The 24,912-nt window shown below is 40.2% G+C and overlaps 1 long non-coding RNA gene across 1 annotated transcript; it reads left to right on the top strand.

Moving 5' to 3' along the window:
• Positions 1 to 517: 517 nt before the first annotated feature.
• LOC124461522 lies at positions 518 to 14,581 on the top strand. Its single transcript, XR_006955123.1, has 4 exons — positions 518 to 536; positions 719 to 729; positions 794 to 836; positions 14,566 to 14,581. It is a non-coding gene; the product is annotated as an uncharacterized LOC124461522 (long non-coding RNA).
• Positions 14,582 to 24,912: the final 10,331 nt, after the last annotated feature.

The following is a 24,912-nucleotide window of genomic DNA, read 5'->3' as shown; positions in this document are numbered from 1 at the left end:
AAAAATTCCTTCTATAATTTTTATTTCGATTATATGTATGTACGTATGTGCTTACCTTTTTAGTAGTTGGCAATTTCCACTCACCTTTCACTATTTACTTGGAGACTTGAAGAATAACCTCAAGAATCGTATTATTTTTATGTTGGATCGTTTCAGCTCATTAAAGTTGATATACCCGAATTATCGCTTAATATTAAAGAAAAAACAAATAAATGTATATATGTGACCTAAACCCAAAATCTGATATTTAAGCAAACTATTAGAACAATTTTATAATCTTCTTCTCCGCTCTAATAGCGCTAATGACGCTTCTTTATTTACCGGGGGTTGCCGTACCGCAAATTTTCAGCGTTGCCCATAATTTCTCATAAGCTGCCACTGATGGGCAGCACTTACACTTCAGACTTGCACTTTGCACATGTTTAAGGAATTAAATAAGTTTTTTTTTTTACAAGTTTAATTTTTGTTTTTATAAATTTACAGTATCTAATAACTAATTTGTATATATTTCCTAATTGAAATGAATAAAACAGGTGGTATGTCCTTTATTTAATAAACTTTTTTAACATTTAAGTGAATACATATGTGTATACAGTATATGTATGTATACATATGTATGTATGTATGTGAATGTATTTGTCTGGCGTGGCAGACAGCGTGGCGTCGCTCAGCAATTTAACACATGTTTTGCGATTTCTTCTTTTTTTTTTTATTACAGCTCAACCCAAGGTAATCTAAAATATGTATGTAAGTATTTAGCCACATTTAAAATTCATACATTAACTTCTTACAGCAAAGACGTCCAACTGGGACACTTCAGAATGGAAAAGCTGCCGGTAAGTAAAACTTACCTTGAGGTGTCTTAACGGGTTACGCCACCCCCGAAAAAAAACAAAACATTTTTTGAAAAAAAAAAACATTTTTATTTTGGCTCTAAAAATTCTCTATAGTTTTAAGAATCTTTTACACTTTACATCATATCGGTATTCGAATTAGTTCCGAAGTTACAGCGTTTAGAAGTGAGCGCGGCCGAGTCGGCCCCGACGCGGTACATTTTTATACCCTTGCAAAACGGGTATATTAATTTTGGTCAAAAGTGTGCAACGCATAGAAGGAAGCATCTCCGACCATATAAAGTATATATATTCTTGATCAGCACGACGAGACGAGTTCAAATAGCCATGTCCGTCCGTCCGTCCGTCCGTCCGTCCGTCTGGATCAACGCAAACTCCTCCTAGACCGTTGGAGCTACAGAGCTGAAATTTTGCATGTAGGCTTGTATATACTGCAGGCGTTGTATATCTCGGATTCAGCCGGATCGGACCACTATATCATATAGCTCCCATACAAATGGCAAATTCACGAACAGTGACTTTTTTCAATAACTTCATTATTTTCATAGCTATTGTCATGAAAGTTGGTATTTGTCAGTTTTGTATTGCTTTTAATATTTGTGATCGGGTGACTATATCATATAGCTCCCATACAAACGGCAAAGTCACGAACAGTGATTTTCTCAATAACTTCATTATTTTCATAGCTATTGTCATGAAAGTTGGTATTTGTCAATTTTGTATTGCTATTAATATTTGTGCCAAATTTGATCAAGATCGGGTGACTATATCATATAGCTCCCATACAAACGGCAAAGTCACGAACAGTGACTTTCTCAATAACTTCATTATTTTTATAGCTATTGTCATGAAAGTTGGTATTTGTCAGTTTTGTATTGCTATTAATATTTGTGCCAATTTTGATCAAGATCGGGTGACTATATCATATACCTCCCATACAAACGACAAAGTTACAAACAGTGACTTTCTCAATAACTTCATTATATTCAAAGCTATTGTCATAAAAGTTGGTATTTATCAGTTTTGTATTGCTATATTAATATTTGTGCCAAATTTGATCAAGATCGGGTGACTATATAGCTCCCATACAAACGGCAAAGTTACAAACAGTGACTTTCTCAATAACTTCATTATTTTCATAGCCATTGTCATAAAAGTTGGTATTTGTCAGTTTTGTATTGCTATTAATATTTGTGCCAAATTTGATTAAGATCGGGTGACTATATAGCTTCCATACAAACGGCAAAGTCACAAACTTTCTCCATAACTTCATTATATTCATAGCTATTGTCATGAAAGTTGGTATTTGTCAGTTTTGTATTCCTAATAATATTTGTGTCAAATTCTGAGCAAGATCAGGTGACTATATCCCAGACAAGCGGCAAAGTCACGAACTTTGAACTTTCTCAATATCTTCGTTATTTTCTAAGCTATTGTCATTCAAATTAATATTTGTTCTAGGGTGCCAAATTTGATTAAGATTGGGTGACATTAGCTCCCAAAACAGCAGTCGGTGTTAAACAGTGAGTCTTCTCGATGTCTTCGATATTTTCTAAGCAATTGTCACAAATTTTGGTTATACCATTTAATCCAAAAGGAGTGATTCTTGAAGGGTAATTGAAAGTATACCTAGATGCGTTTGTTTCCCAAAATACTTATTGTGCAATAGTGCACAGGTTGATTCGGTACCTATAAATCGGAAAAGGGGATTAGGAACTTCCACCTACCGGTCGTCCACTTTATATACCTGAAATTCGTACACAAACTATATTCAAGAATGTCGTTTACCAAATATTTGACCCTTTTTTGTAAATGGATTCATTGGATTCAGGTAACGACCCACTTAGACAATAATATGTGCGAATAATAGGTAAACATTTATGTATAAAAATGACCTGTTGCGTAAAAGTGCACGTGTTCTAATTTTAAATTCGGTACCTAAAGAGGTACCTACAATTAGGTAAGACGTTTTACCCAGTTTAAATACCTGAATTTTAGGAGACAATTATATATAATAATTGCACATTTCATTTAACGGTTTAGTCAATTTAAAAAAATTGAGCGAGCAACATCGTATATCTGAAGTCCAAAATAAAACTTGAACTCTTTTAAAAGTGAATGTGTAAAGTGAAAAGTACTTTCAATATAAAGTGAACAACAAACAAGTAAACATAAACTATATAATATAAAGTGAATGAAAAGTACCTGTAATCTATAGTGTTTAATAACAAGTTAAAAGTGGTCTAAAACAGTAACTAAAGTGAATAAAGTGAATAAGTATTTTGTTGGAACACATCAGTAAAAGGTAAGCTAACAATCGAAAAGTGTGTTTTAATTCCGGTTACGACACGGAAATATTTCAATAGATTTCAAATTGCCGTATTAAAATTAACTTATTTATTGTTTTTTTTTTTTGTAAATCGTTTTAAAGCTTTTAAAATGCCACGCGCTGCTTCCTCATCCCAAGAAACTCGACGTCGGGCAGCACGGAACCGATTTCGTGTCTATTATCAGCTTAACACGGCTGAGATTAATAATCGCCATTCTCAATACATGGCTACTGTCCGACAGGCCAATGTAGAACAGCGCGAAATTGAACGGCAACTCGACGCTCAAAATCATTCTGAAAGGCGCCGCAGCCTACAAGTTAGACTTGCACAACGCCTTCGAAATACGACATCGCACATTCGAGCTCGTCTGGATCCGAGTTATGTTGAGGAAGAACAAGAGCGAAACACAGCCGGACGTCGTCGAGCTCGCCTGGATCCGAGCTATGTTCCTGAAGAACAAGAGCGAAACACGGCCGGACGTCGTCAAGCTCGCTTAGATCCAGGCTACAGCGCAGCTGAACGAGAGAGGAATGCTGAACAACACCGAGTAAGGAGGAATAACCCTGTTACAAGCGCCGAGGAACGAACTGCAAACACATCGCAAAGGAGAGAAACTCGCCAGCAACGGAGACTACGAGAACAACAAATTCGGGAAATGGCAGAGGAGCGGCTTATTACATACAGAGGAAATTCTCAAAATCGATTGGAAGCATCTATGAGGCAATCACAAAGGAATATTGCAGCAAGAGCAGAACAATCGCAAGAAGAACGGGAGGAAGCGAGAGAAAGAGAACTTCAGCAAAGAAGAGGATCTGCAATTACAATATACAAAAGGAAAATCAAGGAAGGACCATCGGAATGCTGCATATGCTGTGGAGGGACGTGGTTCCCAGACAAGGTACGTGGTTTGCACAAATTATCTATATCCATTAAGTATCCAAATTTAGATGTAGGCAACGCATTTTTTCTATCAGTTAAGTTCCCTTGTCCGTCCGAAAAATATTTCTTTTGCCTTACATGCCACAAAGCCGTTTCTTCCGGCAAAATTCCCACCATTTGTCTTGGTAATGGGTTTGAGTTTTCCGATATTCCTCAATGCCTCCAAGATCTAAAATGCGCTGAAGAGCGCTTTGTATCGCCGCGAATTCCTTTCATGCGAATAATGTCCCTAGGCTATGAGAGGCAATGTGGTATCAGAGGTGCTGTGGTAAATATTCCCATATCCGTCCCCGATATTGTTACGGCCCTTCCACGCACATCTGACAATACCCATACTATCCAAGTCCATTTAAAACGCAAGCTCGAGTATAACCACAATTTTATGACAGAAACCATCCGTCCTGCCAAAATTTTCAATGCTGTACAGTTTTTGGTAAATACTGAGCTGTGGAGAAAACATGGCATTACCGTGTCTGAAGATTGGCTTCCTCAATTTAACAATGCAGAGGAAGTTCCTTATATTGCAGACGTAGCCGATAGGTCAGTTGTCGATCAACTTCTTGGTCAAAATAATTCCCTTTTATATAATCCAAATGTAGATGAAGAAGAAAATTTAAATCCGGGTGGTCAAGAGACTTTGTTGGACAACAATGCACTAGAGCAGAACGCAATCACCAGTCGTATTGCATTGGCTCCCGGTGAAGGCCGCCGTCCAGTGGACTTAATATTGGACGAAGACGCAGAAGAACTGTCCTTTCCTACAATTTCATGTGGCCAGATTTTCAAAGCCAAAACTACATATGTCCGAAAAGCTCGTTCCCAAATCCGCTATTACGATCGTCGTTGTGCTATAGTCCCCAAAGTTCTTTATATGTACAAGCGATACGAGCTTGAGCGAATTAAGAACTCGATATCCATTTGTCTTAGAAAAAAATCTGGTCCAAATGTAACAGCAGCAAATATGCGTGATGATTCATATGTGGATAGTTTGGTTCAGCATGACGATGGATATCAAATTCTTAAAGGTTTGCGTTCAGCTCCAGCTCATTGGGAAGCTGAAAAAAGAAAGTTCTTGCCATGATTAGACAATTTGGGTTGCCTACATTTTTTATAACATTATCTGCTGCTGAAACCAAATGGACTGAGCTTTTGGTTATACTTGTAAAACTTTTTGATAACAATATTATTAGTGAAGAGGAAGCGGCAAACCTTTCGAGTTCTGAAAAGGCTAGGTTAATTCGATCCGACCCAGTTACCTGTTCTAGATACTTTGATAATAGACTGCGAGAGTTGATGAAACTATTCAAATCTGATATATTTGGAGAATTTGAACGGTCGCACTATTATTGGAGAATAGAGTTCCAACACAGAGGGTCACCCCACTCCCATGGCATGTACTGGTTTACTGGAGCTCCAAAGTTCAACAATGGCGATTCCACCAATATTGAACAGATGGTGAATTTTATCGATAGATTTATCACCACCAACGGAGATGATTCTGAACTACAAGAAGTGATACGGTACCAGCGCCACAGACACAGCGCATCATGTCTAAGGGAACTTCGGGGTCAAGAATTTTGTCGATTTAACATGCCTTACCCGCCAATGCCTCAAACTGAAATATTGTTTCCATTAGAAGATGAAGAGGCGAATATTGATCAATATAAAACCTTTTCAAAAAAATTAAAGAATACTTAAAGCTCAGCACAGAGGAAGAAGCTATTAGATTTAATAATTTTGATAATTTTTTGTCCGACCTTGATACTACATATGAGGGGTATAAGCTTGCTTTAAGATCGAGTTTGAAAAAGCCGCAAGTTTTTCTCCGCCGAAGATATACTGATAGGTTGCAAAATGCTTATAATAGAGATATTTTGGGGCTGCACCGTGCAAACATGGATATTCAATTTATCCTAGACGCCTATGCCTGTTGTAGTTACATAATAAACTACATAAAGAAATCAAACAGGGGCGTCTCTCAATTGCTTCGTGAAGCCATGGCTGAGATAAGTCACGGAAATATCTCTGTTAAAAGAAAGCTGCAACATCTCGGTAACAAATTCATTAATGGCACAGAAATATCAGCACAGGAAGCTGCATATAATATTTTGGGGTTGCACATGTCTGAGGCAGACAGTGCAGAAATTTTTATTAATACATCCCACCCAGATAAAAGAGTTCGGATGGTTAAATCCTGAAGAATGCTGGAGGATCTTCCCGATGACTCGACTGATATCTATGTGTCCAGTTTGATTGACCGATATACTCAGAGACACGCCTCCTTGGATCAAATATCCTTGGCAGACTATGCAGCATTTTATGATTTCAAAAAATCAACAACACGGGCAGCAGAAAATGAAAATTACGAAGAAGTTCAAGAAGTCGGTGGCGAAGAAGAAGGAACTATAGCGCGTCCAAATTATGCTCAGATGGATGGAAATGGTTCTGTAAAGCTGCGGTTAAAACCAAAAATCATTAGATGGCGGCGCTTCAGCTTGAATACTTCACCAGCCGACTATTTTAGAGAGCACATAATGCTTTTCTTGCCTTGGCGATGTGAACAGACTGAACTTATTAGAAATGACAACGAACATACATTCCGGGTTCACAACACCCTAATAAAGGAAAACAAATTAAAATATGATGTGTTCGATGATCTGGACTTGGAAGCTGTTCTTGCGGAATTGCAAGAAAATACCGAAGAAGAAAATAATTCTGAAGAAGTATCAGCCAGCCAATTCCTAGATGATGAGTTCAGGGCTCTAGCTGTACCCAGTGTTGATAGAAATTTAAATCTGTTGCAGGACGAAAATGTTGAAATCGAAGCCGAAGAAGAAAACGGAATTCGTTTAATTAAGCTACTTCCTTTAGTATCAGATAGTAATCTTTGTTCCCTTGTACGCTCGCTTAACTTTAAGCAACGTCTGTACTATGCTCATATAATGCAGAATTTGTCTACCAAGAAAGTATTCTATGAGTATATAGGTGGAGGTGCTGGGGTTGGTAAAAGTAGATTGATATCTACAATTTACCAATCAGTAACTTGGCGAGCGACTAAATTACCTGGTTCCACCGACTCTGTAAAAGTTCTTCTATGCGCCCCTACTGGAAAAGCTGCTTTTGGTATTGGGGGCCAAACGCTTCATTCCTATTCTCCTTACCTATCAACCAATCATCTGGGGCCTTAAGACAATTGGCACACGATGCATTAAATACGATGCATTGCAAACTGGTTGACCTTCAACTAATTATAATTGATGAAATTTCAATGGTCGGAGCTAAAATGCTATCATACTTAGATCAAAGGCTCCGCCAAGTATTTAGAAATCCTGATATGTTTTTTGGAGGAATATCTATAATAGTGTTTGGAGACTTAAAGCAGCTTCGCCAGTTGGAGACAGTTGGATCTTTTCTGAAAGGACTTCTAATCCATATAGTGTTCTAGCTGGAACAAACCTGTGGGATAGTTTCAAATTTTTCGAGCTTACAGAAATAATGCGGCAGCGCGGTGATCGTGATTTTGCTGTTGCATTAAATAATATGTCCGAAGCCAATATGACAGAAACGAACATTGAGCTCTTCAAACAAAGTGTTGTCACCTCAAGTGATGTTCCTTCCGATGCTATACATTTATTCTGCTCAAACGATGAAGTCAGTAATTATAATACTAGGAAACTTGCCCAAATAAATACGGAGGAATTTATTTCAACTGCAATTGATACTATTAAAGCGACAAATATGTCTACCACTAATAAGCAAAATACATTAAGGCACGCGCAAAGTATGAAGCAGTCGAAAACTCAAGGTCTTGCCTACTCCTTACATTTAAAAACACAGGCAAAGTACATGGTTAATGTAAATGTCGATACAAGTGACGGACTTGTAAATGGTGCGACTGGGCAATTGATGCAGATTGATCAAAGCAGTAGAAATGGCTCAGTAGCTATAACAGTTTTATGGATAAAGTTTACGGAAACATCGGTTGGTGCGATCGCAAGATCAAAAATTAGAAATATTCCTGACCCTGACTGGACTCCGATACAAAAAGTATCTCGGGTTTTCCAATGTGGACGATCAGAGCATGCCTCAATCGATCGGAAGCAATTTCCAGTTGTCCCTGCTGAGGCTATTACCATTCATAAAAGCCAAGGCGCCACATATAGCAAAGTCGCAGTGCATCTACAAAGAAACATTAGCCGAGCTTCGCTTTACGTTGGCTGTAGTAGGGCAACTAGCGCATCGGGCCTTTTCCTAATAGGTGACTTTAATGCTCCAACTAGATTTGGAGCTAGAAATGTTCAAACAGAGCTTGTAAAGCTTCGAGGAGAAAAGGCTTTGCATACGCATTATGAATGCTTTATAAACCGGTCAGCATCTGTCACAATGTACTACCACAATGTTGAATCTCTTCGGGCACACTTCGAAGACATACGCAACGACCAAATTATTTGCTCAGCAGACTTCTTATGCTTAGTCGAAACTTGGACTCTTCCAACTGAAGAGTATCTTCTTGAAGATTTCGGCATCATAAGAAGAATTGATGGGAATCGAACTGATGGTATTTCAAAGAATGGAATATTAGTTTTGGCAAAACTTAGTATTTTGCAAAATGTAGAATTTCTATTTGAGTCTCAAAACCTAACAAATCCGAGACGGAGTGTAAAAAAAAAAAAGGCTGCGTTTGCAAAAAGTTGTGTAGGGCTCTCAGTCGCCTCAGAGACGCCTATTTACAATCATATTGCTATTAGATTGCTCTAATAGCAATAAATACTAAGTTGCAACAACAAAGTGCGTAATTTTTACAAAAGCCATGTCCACCAATTCGGGCCCAAGCTCTCTCGATCCCCACCAACAACAGCTACAAGAACTAATTGTACAACAACAACGTGAGCGTCGACTCTCGGTCCAACGCAACAACGCGTACTTTTCGGTGGTGTCGCCGACCCCACCGAATGCTAACGTAAGCAATAACACCGAAAGTGCCAGCCACTCAGCAATTAACAGCAACTTACCGTGGAGAGAGCAGTGTGCTTCTCCATCAATATCGATAACTGGGTCACCGATTGCACCAACCAGCACCGTCAGCTCGTTGACAGCAACCAGCACCGTCAGCTCGTTGACAGCAACTACTGCAACGTCTGCCGAAGTATTGACCTGCCTCAAGCCGTCAACGACAAGTCGCCCAGAGTCAGCCACAATCGTAAACCCAACGACTTCTGTCCAAACTGGAATGGACAGATATATTAAAATAACTAAGCGGAAGCTAAGCCCGCAAAAGAAAAAAAGTGGCAATACGCCGAAAATAACCAAACCAAATGAACGAGTAGCACCCCTTAGCGGGAATCGTTTTAAAATTCTTGCCGATCAGCAAGACGATCAAGCCGGCGCTGTAGATAAAGTTAAATCGGCTAGACCACCCCCTTTATACATCCGTGGAGCCAACTGCAGCGCCCTGATTTCGAAGCTAGTAGAAACAGTAGGGGCAAATAACTTTGTTGTAACCCCTCTCAATAGGGGTAACATTAAAGAAATTAAATGTCAAGCCCAAACTGAGGACAATTTCCGCATCATCGAAAAGTACATCCGTAATGCTAACATCAACTTCTATACCTACCAACTAAAAAGCAGTAAAGGGCTCCAGATTGTGTTAAAGGGGATTGAGCCATCGGTCCCTACTCAAGAAATAGCAGACGCGTTGGTCGAAAAAGGGTTTGCGGTCAAGTCCGTTGTCAACATCATCAACAGGAACAAAGTCGCACAGCCGCTCTTTAAAATCGAGCTCCAACCAGATGCAAAGCGGTCGAAGCCAAATGAAGTGCACCCGATCTACAACCTACAGCTTCTATTGCACAGAAGAATCACCGTAGAGGAGCCCCATAAGAGACGCCAACCACCGCAGTGTAAAAACTGCCAACTAACAATTGCAATCTTAGGTCAGTGTGTGTTGGCTGTGGCGAACATCATGAAGATGGAATTTGCACCAAGGACAGAAACAACGTCGCACTAAGACTATGCAGCAACTGTGGAGGGAACCACACGGCCAACTATAGAGGATGTCCTGTCTTTAAGGATCTTAAATCACACCTAAACGGGCGCAAACCCCCAGCTGGACCAAAAATCATATTCAACGCCTCAAAAACTACACCGGATGTCTTCTTCGCCAAGGCTGCTAGATCATCCAACATGACTGCTACAACCAGTCCTAGTGTATCCTTCGCTAGTGTGCTCCGAACTGGACAGACGGAGCCCGCGAAAGAGACCCCGTCACTCCGCCATCTACAGAATCCGCAACCTAGCGCACCAGAGCTTGGCCAGCAAACTCCAAGTGGGCTAGAGGCCCTATTGATCTCACTCAATCAAAACATGACCACTTTTATGACGTTCATGCAAAACTGTATGCACGAACTGATGCGGAATCAAAACCTGCTTATCCAGAAGCTTATCGAGAATAAATAATGGCTTCCCTACGTCTATGTCTTTGGAATGCTAACGGCATCTCCAAGCACAAAAATGAACTGCAACTATTCCTAGACTCAAGTGAAATCGACGTTTTGCTGATTTCGGAAACACATTTAACATCAAAAAATAATTTTCAAATACCAAAATATACCTTCTACGCAACAAACCATCCAGACGGAAAAGCTCATGGCGGGACCGGTATCCTAATCAAAAACCGTATAAAACACTCGTTCCTCAACAGATTTGAAACACAGCACCTACAAGCAACTGCTATAACCGTCCAAACCAGCTGCGGCAACACTACATTGGTCGCCCTGTACTGCCCACACGCTTCTCAATCTCTGAAAAGGAATTTACCGATTTCTTTAACACACTCGGAGATCGCTTCATTGCAGCAGGGGACTATAACGCCAAACATACGCACTGGGGATCTCGCCTGGTAAATCCTAAAGGAAAGCAGTTGTACAACACAATAGTCAACCCTCTCAATAAGATGGATTGCGTCTCACCGGGTAGGCCTACTTATTGGCCCACAGATCCACAGAAAGTGCCTGACTTGATTGATTTCGCAGTAACCAAGAGGATTCCACGTAATCGGATCACTGCGGAAACACTGCTAGATTTAACTTCCGATCACTCTCCATGCGATTCACATTATTAACAAGACCTCAAGTACTTGATCGCCCATATAGGCTTACAAACAACAAAACAAATTGGCTTAAATTTAAAATGTACATGAGTGCCCACATTGACTGTTCGCCGAAACTGGATGCTGCAGAGGACATTGATATGTGCGTCTCTGCACTTGAGTCGCTGATGGGAGCTGCAGCAAGAGTATCTACTCCACATGCCTCTTCTTACACCAAACCTGTTGACAGGCCTACGAACCGGCGGATAGAACAATTAGTAACGGAAAAACGACGTCTAAGAAGAGAATGGCAGATTACTCGATCACCAGCAGCAAAACTTCGCCTAAGGCAAGCTCATCGCAACCTCTCCAAGGCGTTAAGGCAAGAGGAAAGCTGGGCTCAAAGGAAATACATAGAAAAGCTCAGTCCAACCAGCACTAAACATCCTCTGTGGAAAGCCCACCCAACTTTAAGCGCTCCTACAGAGACAATTTCACCGATAAGGAGTCCAACCGGTGGATGGGACCGCAGTGACGAAGAGAGGGCATCCGTATTTGCCACACATCTTAAAATGGTTTTCCAGCCAAATCCAACATCAAACTCATCTGTACTTCCCCCTTCGAACACATTAACGGATAGTGAGTACTCGGAACTCCAATCGGACGAGATCACTGCAGTTATTAAAAACCACATAAAGCCGAAAAAAGCCCCTGGCCATGACCTAATCACACCGAAAATGATCCTAGAACTCCCTATCATTGCAATACAATATATCTGCAAACTGTTCAACGCTATAATAAAAATTGGCTACTTCCCAAGAACATGGAAAAAGTCCACTATCATCATGATTCCTAAAGTGGGAAAGGACAAAACCCAGCCATCATCCTATAGGCCAATTAGTTTGCTGCCATGTCTTTCGAAGCTTTTTGAAAAGGTCCTGCAGATCCGCCTAAACTCATTTCTGGCATCGGAGAACACAATCCCTTCACACCAGTTTGGCTTCCGCGAAATCCGAAATACGAACAGCATTCGAACTAAAAGAATACTGTGCGGCTGTCTTTCTCGACGTTGCCCAGGCTTTCGATAGAGTTTGGCTGGAGGGTCTGATGTTCAAAATCCGGCAAAAACTGCCACAGTACACACACAAACTCATGGAATCTTACCTTTACAATAGGAAATTCGCTGTAAGATGTAATGGCTCCGTCTCCGCTGATTTTGATATCAAAGCTGGTGTACCGCAAGGCAGTGTACTCGGCCCATTGCTCTACCTGATGTACACTGCAGACCTACCAACGAGTTTAGGACTTACAACGTCCACTTTTGCCGATGACACGGCAATCCTTAGCAGATCCAAATGCCCAATACAAGCCTCTGCAAAACTAAAGGAACACCTTAAGGTGGTAGAGGAATGGCTAGCAACCTGGCGTATCCGGGTCAACGAGCAGAAATGCAAACATGTTACATTTACGCTTAACAGAAGAAACTGCCCAGCTCTAATGCTAAACAACGTACCAGTTCCTGAAGCCGTGGATGTCACTTACCTTGGCATCCACCTAGACAGAAGATAACTTGGCGCAAGCACATCGAAGCAAAAAAGTCACAGCTTAAACTGAAAGCGAGTAGCCTACATTGGATCATCAATGCTCGGTCCCCTCTACGTCTGGAGTATAAAGTCCTCCTATACAACTCCGTACTGAAACCCATCTGGACTTACGGAGCCGTACTATGGGGAAATGCAAGTACCAGCAATGTCGATATTATACAAAGAGCGCAGTCAAAGATTTTAAGATCAATCACGGGGGCCCCGTGGTATATACGAAACGACAACATTCAAAATGATCTAAATATACCTAGCGTAAAATCTGAAATAGGTACTCAACAACTAAAGTATTCTGCGAAACTGGATGCACACCCAAATGTTCTTGCCAATTCCCTTACGCGAACTAATAATAGAACTCGTCTTAAAAGAAATGACAGACCAACCCAATAACAAGTGATTAGGGCCGCCTGCAATATCCCCAGGATTTATCTTAAGCACTAGTCTAAGAAAAATATCTCAAACTTGTTGTTAGGCTCTAATTTAAGAGTAGATTCAACAAATATATATTAAACGTTAAAAAAAAAAAAAAAGGTTTATCAGTCGATTGCCTTCACGTACTATAATACGTCGTTTCTAATTGTTTATAGGAATTCACAATTCCCTATAACAAGATTTCGTAATGAAATTATGAAAGATGTAGATAAAGTTCGAGCTCTTCGAGCAACTTATAATGTGGTAGTAGTAGGGGATTTCAATATTTGCCGATTTTCCAGCACAGATCAGTTGGAAGCTCGTCTTAATGATAGGGGTTTAGTTTCTTTTTTGAATGTACCAACAACAAACACTCAACTCAAATAGATTGGCTTTGGGGAACCAGTAATTTACCGGAGGCTATAGCTATGACATATGCATCGCCGTATAGCCATCATGATGCAATATTTTTAAAATATAGTTTGTAAACATTAAGTAGATTAATTTAATTATAGAATATTTTAGTGTGTAAGATATTGTAAAATACCTCCTCGGGGATTGTGACTTGTCGTCGTGGGGAGGCTGAGTATGTGAAAACTTTGTGGGACAAAATTTTACTGTTCAATAAATACTTATCACAGAAATAGCAGCAATCCAATTTTGTTTTATTTCTTACTACAATTTAGTTAAAGATATTTGATATGTGTAAAGAAAATATAAATTTCAGCAACAGTGAATAGTTTTTACAGACCGCATAAAGTTGCAAGGGTATACAAACTTCGGGACGGCCGAAGTTAACCCGGCCCTCTGGTTTTCTTTTGCGTTTTTCTCGAAACTACTTTTTTTGAACCGGGGTGTCAAATATCTCCGAATCTACTGGACCGATTTGGCTTAAATTTTTACCACATATTCTTTACAGTGTTGGGTATCCGCCCACGTAAGATTTTTTGATTTAAGGTCCTGTTTGGAAGTTATGAATTTTTTTAGCCAAAAATGTTCTCCGAAAAAAGCGTTTTCTGTTCAAACAATCGCCATTATGCCAAAAAAAATTAAAAAAAAAATCCTACGTGGGCGGATAGCCATAGCCTTCCTGAATAACAAGATTTTTTTTTGGATTTTTCGGGTGATGTTTAGCCGAGAAATTTGACACCCACCTGCAAGGATTTACAAATCATGGTGGCACTTGCCGGCCCATATCTCTGCCATTTTGTTTTAAAAAAAATTTTTTAAAACTAAATTGTATACTGGCCGCACAGCAATAATTCATTTTTTCACCTGTTTTTTGGACCTCAGGGGTGGCGTAACCCCTTAAATAAATGTATTTATTCCTTTATTTATTTTAGCAGATTTAGTTCCCCAACACCACAAACGTCTGAATCAACTCCAAACTTGACACCACAAGAAAAAAATGTATGTAACTAAATTGTCCAATTAAAAAACTTCAAATTCTTTAAATTGTTTTTTCAGATTTCTTCAACGGCTCGCAGTGCTTGGGGTAAATGTTTCTTAATCTTAAAATAAATTTGTTGTACACAAAATAATCCAATATAAATATGTTTTGTAGAAAAGATTTTGACGTATTTGGTCCAATCCGATAAAATGGATTTACTCGCAACCTTAAGGCGGATAGGATTATATGTGGTTTTCCACGTAATCGAACAATTGGTATTTCATGTTCAATTTGGCGAATCGAGGAAGTTGTGACCCAACCTGATATGAAAAAATATGCACACAGCTTCTAATTGATTTTTATATTGGAAATTTAGATGATGGTCACTTGACAATTGCAAAAGTAAGTGAAACTTTTTCCTTTGTATATCATTTGGTTTAACTGCATATATGTATATATAATTTAAGTTTATTTGATGGAAACTAATGCCTATTAAAGGCAACGACAACTTAAAGACGCTGCTGCTGCCAAAAAGATTATCGAATTTTGAAGCACCTTTTGGCAGACAGCATTAGGACTCATATTCAGACACGTTGACAATCACGACTTAGACGTCGGCAACACGCCCACACGTTCAATACGAAATAAATCAGGCAAAGCATCTAAATCTAAATTGTATCGCATTGTGGCACACACACAGAGCAATCCCTCCGCCCCTTTCCACAACCACAATATGTATTTGATATTGAGAAGCTTACAACGGTTTTGTATTTCCTCCAGTAGAGCACATCCATCGAATAAAGGAATCAAGTTGAAGTAGGTGATGAGAGAGACAGTATACCTTCCAATTGGCTACCATGTTGATATCGTATCGATTTCGTGGCAGTAGTAAACAACCTGCCACAATTTCCCTCTATTGAAAATGGCAACGGATTGCCGATTCTGTCTGCCACAACTGATAAATAAAAAGAGAAATATGCTGACAGCTCTTATTTACAGAGTGTTGAATGAATCTATGTAAAACCCCTCACAATTTTGTTTAAATCACTTAAAAAAGCTTTTTCAAAATTTCATTATTTTAGGGACTAAAGAAAGAAGCTGAGTTAAATTACTTCCATACATTCACTTTTATTGTAAATTATATAGATATGACTTAAATTCGATATATATAACCAACTTTTGTGATTACTCATACAATTTCTGTTTTGTTGTGAAAAGTGATTCCTTTTGTTAAATTTTCTGATGCTTTTTGCAAGCAGTCTTATCTCTACTTATGAAATTATTAACCTTTTCGATTATTTATATCAGCTCATTTTATACTGAAAACTTTGCTGATTACAGGGAAAATGCACAAAAATTATGAATCAATTTTCCTCTCAACTTTTCCACTTTGCGCTAAAGCGAACTTGCATAAGTAGGCACTAAAGCGCAAAATGGCAAATAAGAGAGGATTTTTGTTTTTGTTGTTTTTTAGTTTTTAAGTACAGAGAAAATATAGTCAATTTATCTAAAGGAAAGTTTACATAATTCATGCAAAATGGATGAAAGTGAACAAATATATATATTGCTTACCAAAAGAACTTTTCAAATTGATATATTAATACATTTTGTTGTAAATTTTTAAAGGCAAACACCCTTTTACTTTATTTTTAAATTTCATATTTTTCTAGTGTATCATGGTTCTAGTGTAAATGGATGAAAGTGAACAAATATATATATTGCTTACCAAAAGAACTTTTCAAATTGATGTATTAATACATTTTGTTGTAAATTTTTAAAGGCAAACACCCTTTTACTTTATTTTTAAATTTCATATTTTTCTAGTGTATCACAATATCAAAGATTTTAAATGTCACTCAGATCTTTCAATGTAGTACCTGCGTTCAGGGTAGTTAGTCAATTCGTTTTTAGTATTCAATAGGATTTCAGTTCGTGTAGGTTTCACTAGTTGTACAAAAAAACACAGATTCAAAAAAGGCATACATTTTTTTTTTTTCTCTTAAGTTTTCTAGAATATACTGCCGCCAGTTTGGTATGCTCTGTCTCTGTCACTCTTTATAACCCTATATGACCTACGTAGTTGAGTTAACATTGAAGTAAAATAAAGTAAGTTCTTATGAGATATTAAACACAGTGGTTTATTGTTCATCATAATTTGGTCCTTCGAGCCGGACCGTTGGGCATTGTTTGTTTGTTACTCATTGCTTAATAATTTGTTGCAATGTGGTTGCAATAAATTGTTAACCTCAAAGTTAGTAGTCGATAGTTCTGGCCTACTATCGAATAGACAATCGCGTGCTTATTGGAAAAAGCGTGGATAAACGGTGGCGCCACTCGCCTATCGGTATCTGTTATCGATATAATCGACGAGATCGTGAGGGAACACATCTGTGGGAAAAACACGCGTCTTGAAATTTTTGGTCCACACAAGCAGTGGAAATTTCTTGGCATTTCATCATGGAGGAAATGAAAATATTCATAAAGGCCTGAGGAAGATTGAAGACAACCATTACCCGCATATATGGATATGCAGAGAATCCTGCACAGGATGCCGACGTCTTCACAATTGACACCAAATTGGAAACTTTGTCCAATGCGTGGAACGAGTTCGTGAAGTCTGGCGACGAATTGGCCAAATACGACAAACTAGAGGGTTATGTGGACCCTACCGAAGACTTCGAGATATACGAGGAGAAATATGAAAGAGCAAATGCCCGCCTTAAGGCTTTACGAGCTACCTTGGCTACGTCTGGCAAGTTGGAAGAAATCGTCGCGGCTGGCAACGATGGTTCGGTCTTCCAAGGAATTCTGCAACAATTGCAAAATCAACAGCAACAACTACAACTCCAGGTACAGCGTCAAATGGAACTCCAGATGCAGAGTCAAATGGAACACCAGCAACGGCAAATGGAGCAGCAGCAACTATTGGTTGAGAGATTGCTCTCGCCACAGCAAACTTCGTCTTCGTCAGGCTCACAGTCGGTTGCAACACCGGCACCAAGAGATTGTGAGTTACCGAAATCAACATCAAGCCCTTCGGTGGAGATTACAAGGAGTGGCATGCCTTTAAAGACCTGTTTGAGAGTACCATTGACGGAAAGACAACTTTGACGAATATCCAAAAGTTTCATCACATGAAGTCATGCGTCATAGGAGAAGCAGCGATACTCATCCAGCATTTGCCCGTAGTGGTGCAAATTACGACACTGCATGGAAATCATTGAGTGATCGATATGAAAAGCCCGTTACTTGGTGTATTTACTGATGGACACATTCACCGCATTGCCAAAAGCTGTTGGGCAAAACTCATCATCGCTACGCGCTCTGACTTGCGGAGCCAGTGATGTTATTCGGGCTTTAGACGCTTCTGGACAAACGGGCCGTGACTGTTGGCTCATATACTTGCTCATCAACAAGGTTGATGAGGCTACCCGACGTGAATGGATCGACAAAAGCCAGGATATCGAAAATCCTACCATTGAAGAGTTGCTCAAGTTTTTGGACTCACGATGCGATCGCCTTGAGCTCAGTCAAGTTGTCGATCATGTAGTGAGCAAACCGAGGGATGAAAAAGGAAAAAGGCAAGCACGCACCATGCTTGCCATTACAGGTAATTGTATGAAATGTCATAGTACTGAGCACATACTGTCGGCTTGTCCTCAATTCCAGAGCTTGACTATCAAGCAACGTTACACCTTTGCGAAGGAGAAACATATGTGTTTTAATTGTTTGAGAACTGGACATGGAGTAAGCGCTTGTGGCTACAAGTCTTCTTGCAAGTATTGCAAGCGCCGCCATCATTCTATGCTGCATTCTGAAGGCCATTCTACACAGCATAATAGCGCAGAGCAGCACCAAGGCAACTCAGGCCAGGCTTCTGACGAGTCACCAGCGGCATCAGCGATAGCAATGATGAATGTTACCAGACCTAGTAAGCCAAATGGCCAACGAAGAAGCACTCTACCTACTGCATTGGTACACGTCCGAAATTCTCAAGGAGCCTTGCTGACGTGCCGTATTTTATTGGATAGCGCCTCAGACTTGTCATTCATTTCAGAACGGTGCGTACAGACGTTGGGGCTTGCACGTTCGCCATTTCGGGTTGCCACATCGGGCATCTCAGACGTCAAGGCAGGAATAACCAGAGGTTTCTGCTCTCTCCAGATGATGTCTCGTGTGTCGAGTCATTCCATCGATATTAAAGCTCACATTTTAGGAAAGATCACCTCACCATTGGCACGTGAAAACATTGATGCTTCATCACTGTCGGTATTTAATGGATACCAAATGGCTGACCCTGACTTCAGAACTAACGCTTCAATCGACATTTTTCTGGGCAATGATTGCATTTGGTTAGTTCTCACCGGAGAGAAGTTATGCGATGGTCAAGGGCACCCTATTGCAGTTAACACATATTTGGATGGGTAATCACATCGGTGTACACTTCAAGATTGCAAACATCATCTACGTCATTGCTGACTACGGTTAATATAGATGGACTACTGCAAAGATTTTGGGAACTAGAGGAAGTTCCATCACATACAACTGTAAACGAAGAGGATGAAAAGGTCGAAACGCACTTCCGGCGTACCCACAACCGCAACTCGAATGGAAGATACATAGTCGATTTGCCCTTCAAGGAACAAAACCACAATTTGCGGATACATTTCAAGGAGCGAGATCGCGCTTTCTCGCAGTCGAGCGTCGTCTAATGAAGGATGCCAGCTTGAAGTTAAAATATACTCAGTTTATGAGAGAGTATATCCAGCTGGGTCACATAAGGAAGTAGCTGCAGACGAAGCCACAAACGTATATAAAAGTCATTCTATTTGCCACACCATCCAGTCATAGGTGCCAAGCTGCGGGTGGTGTTCGATGGATCATTTCAAGATCGGGATGGACGATCTCTTAACGACGCACTTCACATTGGCCCATGTATACAACGCAACCTCTTCAACGTTTGTCTGGTTTTCGAATGCACAGATTCGTATTTTCTGCGGACATCGTCAAATGTTCAGACAATTTTAGTGGCCCCTGAACATCAGAATTTTCAACGAATCCTTTGGAGAGAAGACCCTGAGGAACCATTGAAGCATTACAAGTTGACCACAGTCACCTATGGCACGCATGTGCACGTTTCTGGCAGTTAGAGTGCTGGAACAACTGGCAACTGATCACGAATACGAGTTTCCAAGGGCGGCTAGGATACTTTTGGATGATTTCTACGTCGATGACGTACTGACAGGAGCCATGAACGAACAAGAACTGCTCGACATTAAGGAAGAGCTGATACTCCTTATGTCACGGGCACAATTGGAGCTAAGCAAATGGGTCTCGAATAGTAAACGAATTGCCAGCAACGAGGGAAATGAAATCGATTTCTCAAAGATGCAGCAAAGGTGCTTGGGCTGCATTGGCGTCCTGGAGAAGACGTCCTAACATATAAGGTTTCATTATCGGAACATATGACTTGTACGAAGCGACAAGTGCTATCTGACACGGCACGCATCTTTGACCCACTCGGCATTGGCGCCAGTGGTGATCAAGTTTAAAATGCTGCTCCAAGAGTTCAAACCAAAATCTTGACAACCATTTCCAAGGATATTGAGGATTCCCCATTTGAGGTACTACTCGGAAGGACATCATCTTGGATTATACTGGTTCGAGTGGTCGCATATGTATTCCGCTTCGTTCAATCGAACCAAACAAGCAATCTAAATATTCAGGACCTCTAAAGTTCGATGAAATTACCAGAGCAAGGAAGTTTTGCCTAACGACAGGCGACAAAATCAATTCAATGAAGATAGACAGCTGCTTTTGAGGAAGCAATCTTTGGACGACGATCAATTTTAAGCAAACTATTCCCTTCGTTGACGAAGATGGAATTATACGTGTGGGTGGACGTTTGGAAAGGTCGCAAATTGCCTGCAGATGCCAAGCATCCAGTAGTTTGCCGAAACAACAATCGCCTTGTGAATTGCTGCTGAAATATGAGCATAAGGTCAAATCTTCATCCAGGAGTTTCAGCAATGTTTGTAAATAATCGCCAGAAATATTGGATCATTGGCGCACGAAATCCTTATTCGACGTATCACACATGAGTGTTTAAACTGTTTTAGACAGCGCCATCACACAGCTCAGTTTATGGCCATTTACCGGCTGTTCGAGTGCGACAAGCCTTTCCATTTGACATACTGGATGCGATTATGCTTGTTGAAGGTCACAAGGGACGAAACCCCAGGAAGGAAAAGGACTACATTTGCCTGTTTGTATGTATGGTTATTCAGCTCTTCATCTGGAGCTGGCCACTGATCTCAGCACCGACACATTCTTGGCGGCATTAAACGTTTTATGGCTCGTCGTGGGAAATGCTCCCAAATGTATAGCGATAACGGGCGTAACTTTGTTGTGCAAAACGTGCACTAGACGAAATGGTACAGCTCTCGCTTCACGCGAGCACAATGACGTCGTTTCGAAAGTGCTTGCGGATCAAGGTATCAAATGGAAATTTTATTCATCCATATTCACCACACTGGGTGGTAAGTGGGAGTCATGTACACTCGTTAAGCTGCATTTGCGACGTGTAATAGGAACCAACGTCCTACGATTTGAGATGCACACACTGCTCTCGCAAATAGAATCTGTCGTTAATTCGCGACCAATTGTGCACAGCATAGATACTGAAATTGCCTACTTGTCACCGGCGCACATTTCTTAATTGGCAGAACATATACAGCAGTTCCTGAAGACAGCTATTTGCAGATTCCGACCAATCGAGTGAGCTACTGGCAGCATGTTCAAGCAATGCTTCAAGGATTTTGGAAACGTTGGCATCAAGAATACTTGACATCGCCAAAGCGATGACGCTTGACGCTCGAGGTCAAGTCGTTTCGGGTTAGCCGAAATGAACACAAATTGGTTAGCCATCGATGGATATTGGTGAACAGCGACAACAACAATATCATCGACAACAGACTGGCATATCCATGAGCTTCAGTATGTTATTGGCCAGGAGTTTGACAAAGGAACCGACAAGTATGAGTCCAAATATATTACCGTCCATTGATGGTGTCCCGTTCATTATGCTCGGGCAAGAGCGATTCGAACTGAAACCAGAGACGATCTTTGTGCTCGGCATGCGTCTGAGTGTGACGAAAAATGATATTCTCATGTTCTTTAGTTCCGTGGGAATGATCGCTGTGGACCATGCGAGTAAACCAAGGATTTTTGTGTACAAAAATAAGCAAAATGGACGATCAAAGGGTGAGTCGACATTACATATATAAGTCCGTTCATGGCGGAAATGGCCATTAGATGCCTGAATGGCAGCAAATTTAAGGGAGAAACTATAACGGTTTACCGCATATCATCAACGCGCAAGGGTCGTGGCATCCGCTTTAGATATCCTCGAGAGTTCGCTCCATCGAACAATCGGGAACACCAACAGGATCGGCAGCAGCTGAATCGTCAACGTCGACCCCGTAAATGAAGACCGGCTCGTGACAATTGGTACAGCAATTTTGTTTGGCGCTCCAATTGCAATCGTTGCAAGGCCAGCAAATCGGAGTATGCAGCCGAACCCCTTTTCAGTGGTTCACCATCTTTCATGAGGGTGGCTCGCCGTTGGCGCATTCATAAGACCGACTGGGAATGCTGCTACTGTTTCAATAAGAATTTCTGGTATCGTCAGAGATGTAATCGTTGTCGTGCTCCCAAGGCTGTTGATACGCCAAAACCCGTCACCCCACCCGATCGGACAAATGGGAATTGAAGCTTGGCAGTGATTAGGGAGGGTCCAATACACTGAGGTATTCAAAATTTACAAGTGTTATTTCAAGTCATAGTTATCAAGTATCAATGCAGATGGCAACGGTTTGGCGTTCTCACAGGCAAGCCAAATCCGTATGCATCATGAATGGAAAGAATATCCAAATTCTTTGTGAAGTGAATCCATTTACAATAAATGATTTCATATATTCACACATTAATAACTTTCCAAACAGAATAAATGTATAAAGAGAGTATTACCTCTCAAGTCAAGTAACTTGTACCTTGTGTAATTAGTTAAACTTCCAAATCATAGAAACATTTCATAAATTGCAGACTAATGTGGCCGACATGGCCAAGTTTCAAGGATAGTTGCAGGTTGTGCATTAATTAGTGAAGTGAAAGTGCTTTATAATGTGGTCAATGCCTCGCACAGCAGAGATTTTGGTTTAAATGAAGGATGCCAAACATTTAGTAGAGATTCATAAGTGTTCTAAGTTCTTCTACACTTATTAATTTCTAAGAATCAAAATCATTTGGTATGTATTTAAATGGCACTTAATACTAGTTGTTGCTGTTGCTAATTATTTTTTATTCGACTTCATTAGTTTGCAGAAACTAAGTTAGTTGTGGTTAAAACAATGTTGACTGGCACCTGGCACGGGCCACTGCCACATTAGTCTACTTAATCCGTAATTCAGATAACTGAATATTTAAGCTCCAGCACAGAAAAAGAAACGACTCTGAATTCTAATCGTTTAATGAATTTATTTACTTGCCTTTACTTTTCTCCTCACCTTTTTCGCATTGAAGTTAACTGCAGTCAGTGGCCCTGTGGCCAACCACTTGAATCTGTCCCACACAAACCGCTGCAGCATGAACCTTTGTATACCCCACACTCCCCCATTTTCGCTTCTTGGTAAACTTGCTCAGTTGTTGTGTGATTTAATCAAAGTTTGCAGTAGGAGCCAAATCTTGCCCTAGCTAGCAAGTTGGCATTTGCCTGGCACATCCGCACCCGGACTTGAGTTGTGGCTGAAAAGGGAAAGGTAATTAGAGTTTGTAGCTGTTGTGAATTTACTTTGCACTTTTTTCCACACGTCCGAAGTTGGCAGCTGCTGCTGGATGGACTTGGTCTTGAAAGTCGGCTCTTGTTCTCGCCTGCAGGATATTTGCGTAGCTGTACCTGCAGTTAGCCGCAGCCCTCCTGTCCGCATCTCAGCTTTTGTGTGTGTGTGTGTGTGTGTGTGTGTGTGTGTGTGTGTGTGCAACAGTGTCACACTTCAATGCCTTCAACCCCACTCCCTTCATCGGTGCATCTGCTGGGGATGCCGCTTTAAGTGCCAGCAGGAGAGTAAAATGCAATAAACACCATTAGCCAGACAGGACGAAGGTCTTTCGTCTATACCAAAGTGTAACAGAAGAAAGCCAGGTCAACAATCCAGTAGAAGGAGGCACAGGCACCGGCAAGACAACAAAAAAGCAGCAACAAAATGCGAAAGTAAAGCGAAAATCAACTTAACTGAATTGAATGAAAAAGTTTAAACTGCGGGTGCCATAAACTCTGAATTCGGTTCAGTCAATATCTTCCTGTCCAACAATGAGAACAAACCAAAGCGGGGGGGAGATGGGAATGCATATGCATGCATGGGTGTAGCAAAGAACTGGGGTTGATAACTTGTTTTCTGATACCAAAGTTGAGGTATATTTTAATGGAACCTTTTAGAAATTCCGTTTTGTTGATTATTTTTACAAATTTAAACGCTAAAATTAATCTATATCGTTATTTTTTCAGCAACAAGTGCCATAACAATTATTGAACTAATTCTCTTTTTAATCTTCTTTAGCTATTACTGAAGGTCCATTGGTTAGCTGTCCTAGTACACTCCTAGCAGTGTTACTCCTAGAAAGCCTGTAGGTCGCAAAACCATTCAGAATATCAAGTCTCAGAGATGGAACTTGGTTCAAATCAAATGTATTTTGACCCAGAAAGTGTCAACAGGTGGCTGAGAAATTGCAGCTAACTGATCGTCAGGTAAAACAATCCAGAGAAGAAACGATTTCTGAGCTCTCTCCTTATGGGAAGAAGATGTCTCCAGAAATCCCTCAAAATTTATGAATCCTGTGCCGCGACGCCTCGCAAAAGGAATTGAAGCTATACATTTTACTAAATATAAGCTAGTTAAATTAATTTTGTTAAGCCTAAAATATGTTTTTTTGACAGAGCTTGTCAAAATACTTATCCATACTCTAAATATTAAATGAATTATAATTTGTTAAGTTTGTTCAAAAAAATTTGTTTCCTATTTTAAGTTTGTATTAACCATACACAATACGGAAAATAAATAATAATTTTCTATAAAGAAATTTAAAAGTTAAACACAAAATGCGCAACTTTTTTCTTCGTCAAAATATTTATGGCAGCCTAGTGTATTGTAATCAAGCAGAAATTTTGTACTTTAAATTTATAGTTTACACAAAAACAAAACTGAATACAACAACAACACGACAACAAAAATACAATTTTTATAAA

This window comes from Drosophila willistoni, unplaced genomic scaffold, assembly GCF_018902025.1.
Source record: "Drosophila willistoni isolate 14030-0811.24 unplaced genomic scaffold, UCI_dwil_1.1 Seg522, whole genome shotgun sequence".
NCBI lineage: Eukaryota > Metazoa > Arthropoda > Insecta > Diptera > Drosophilidae > Drosophila > Drosophila willistoni.
This window is presented reverse-complemented; position numbering and strand designations above follow the sequence as displayed.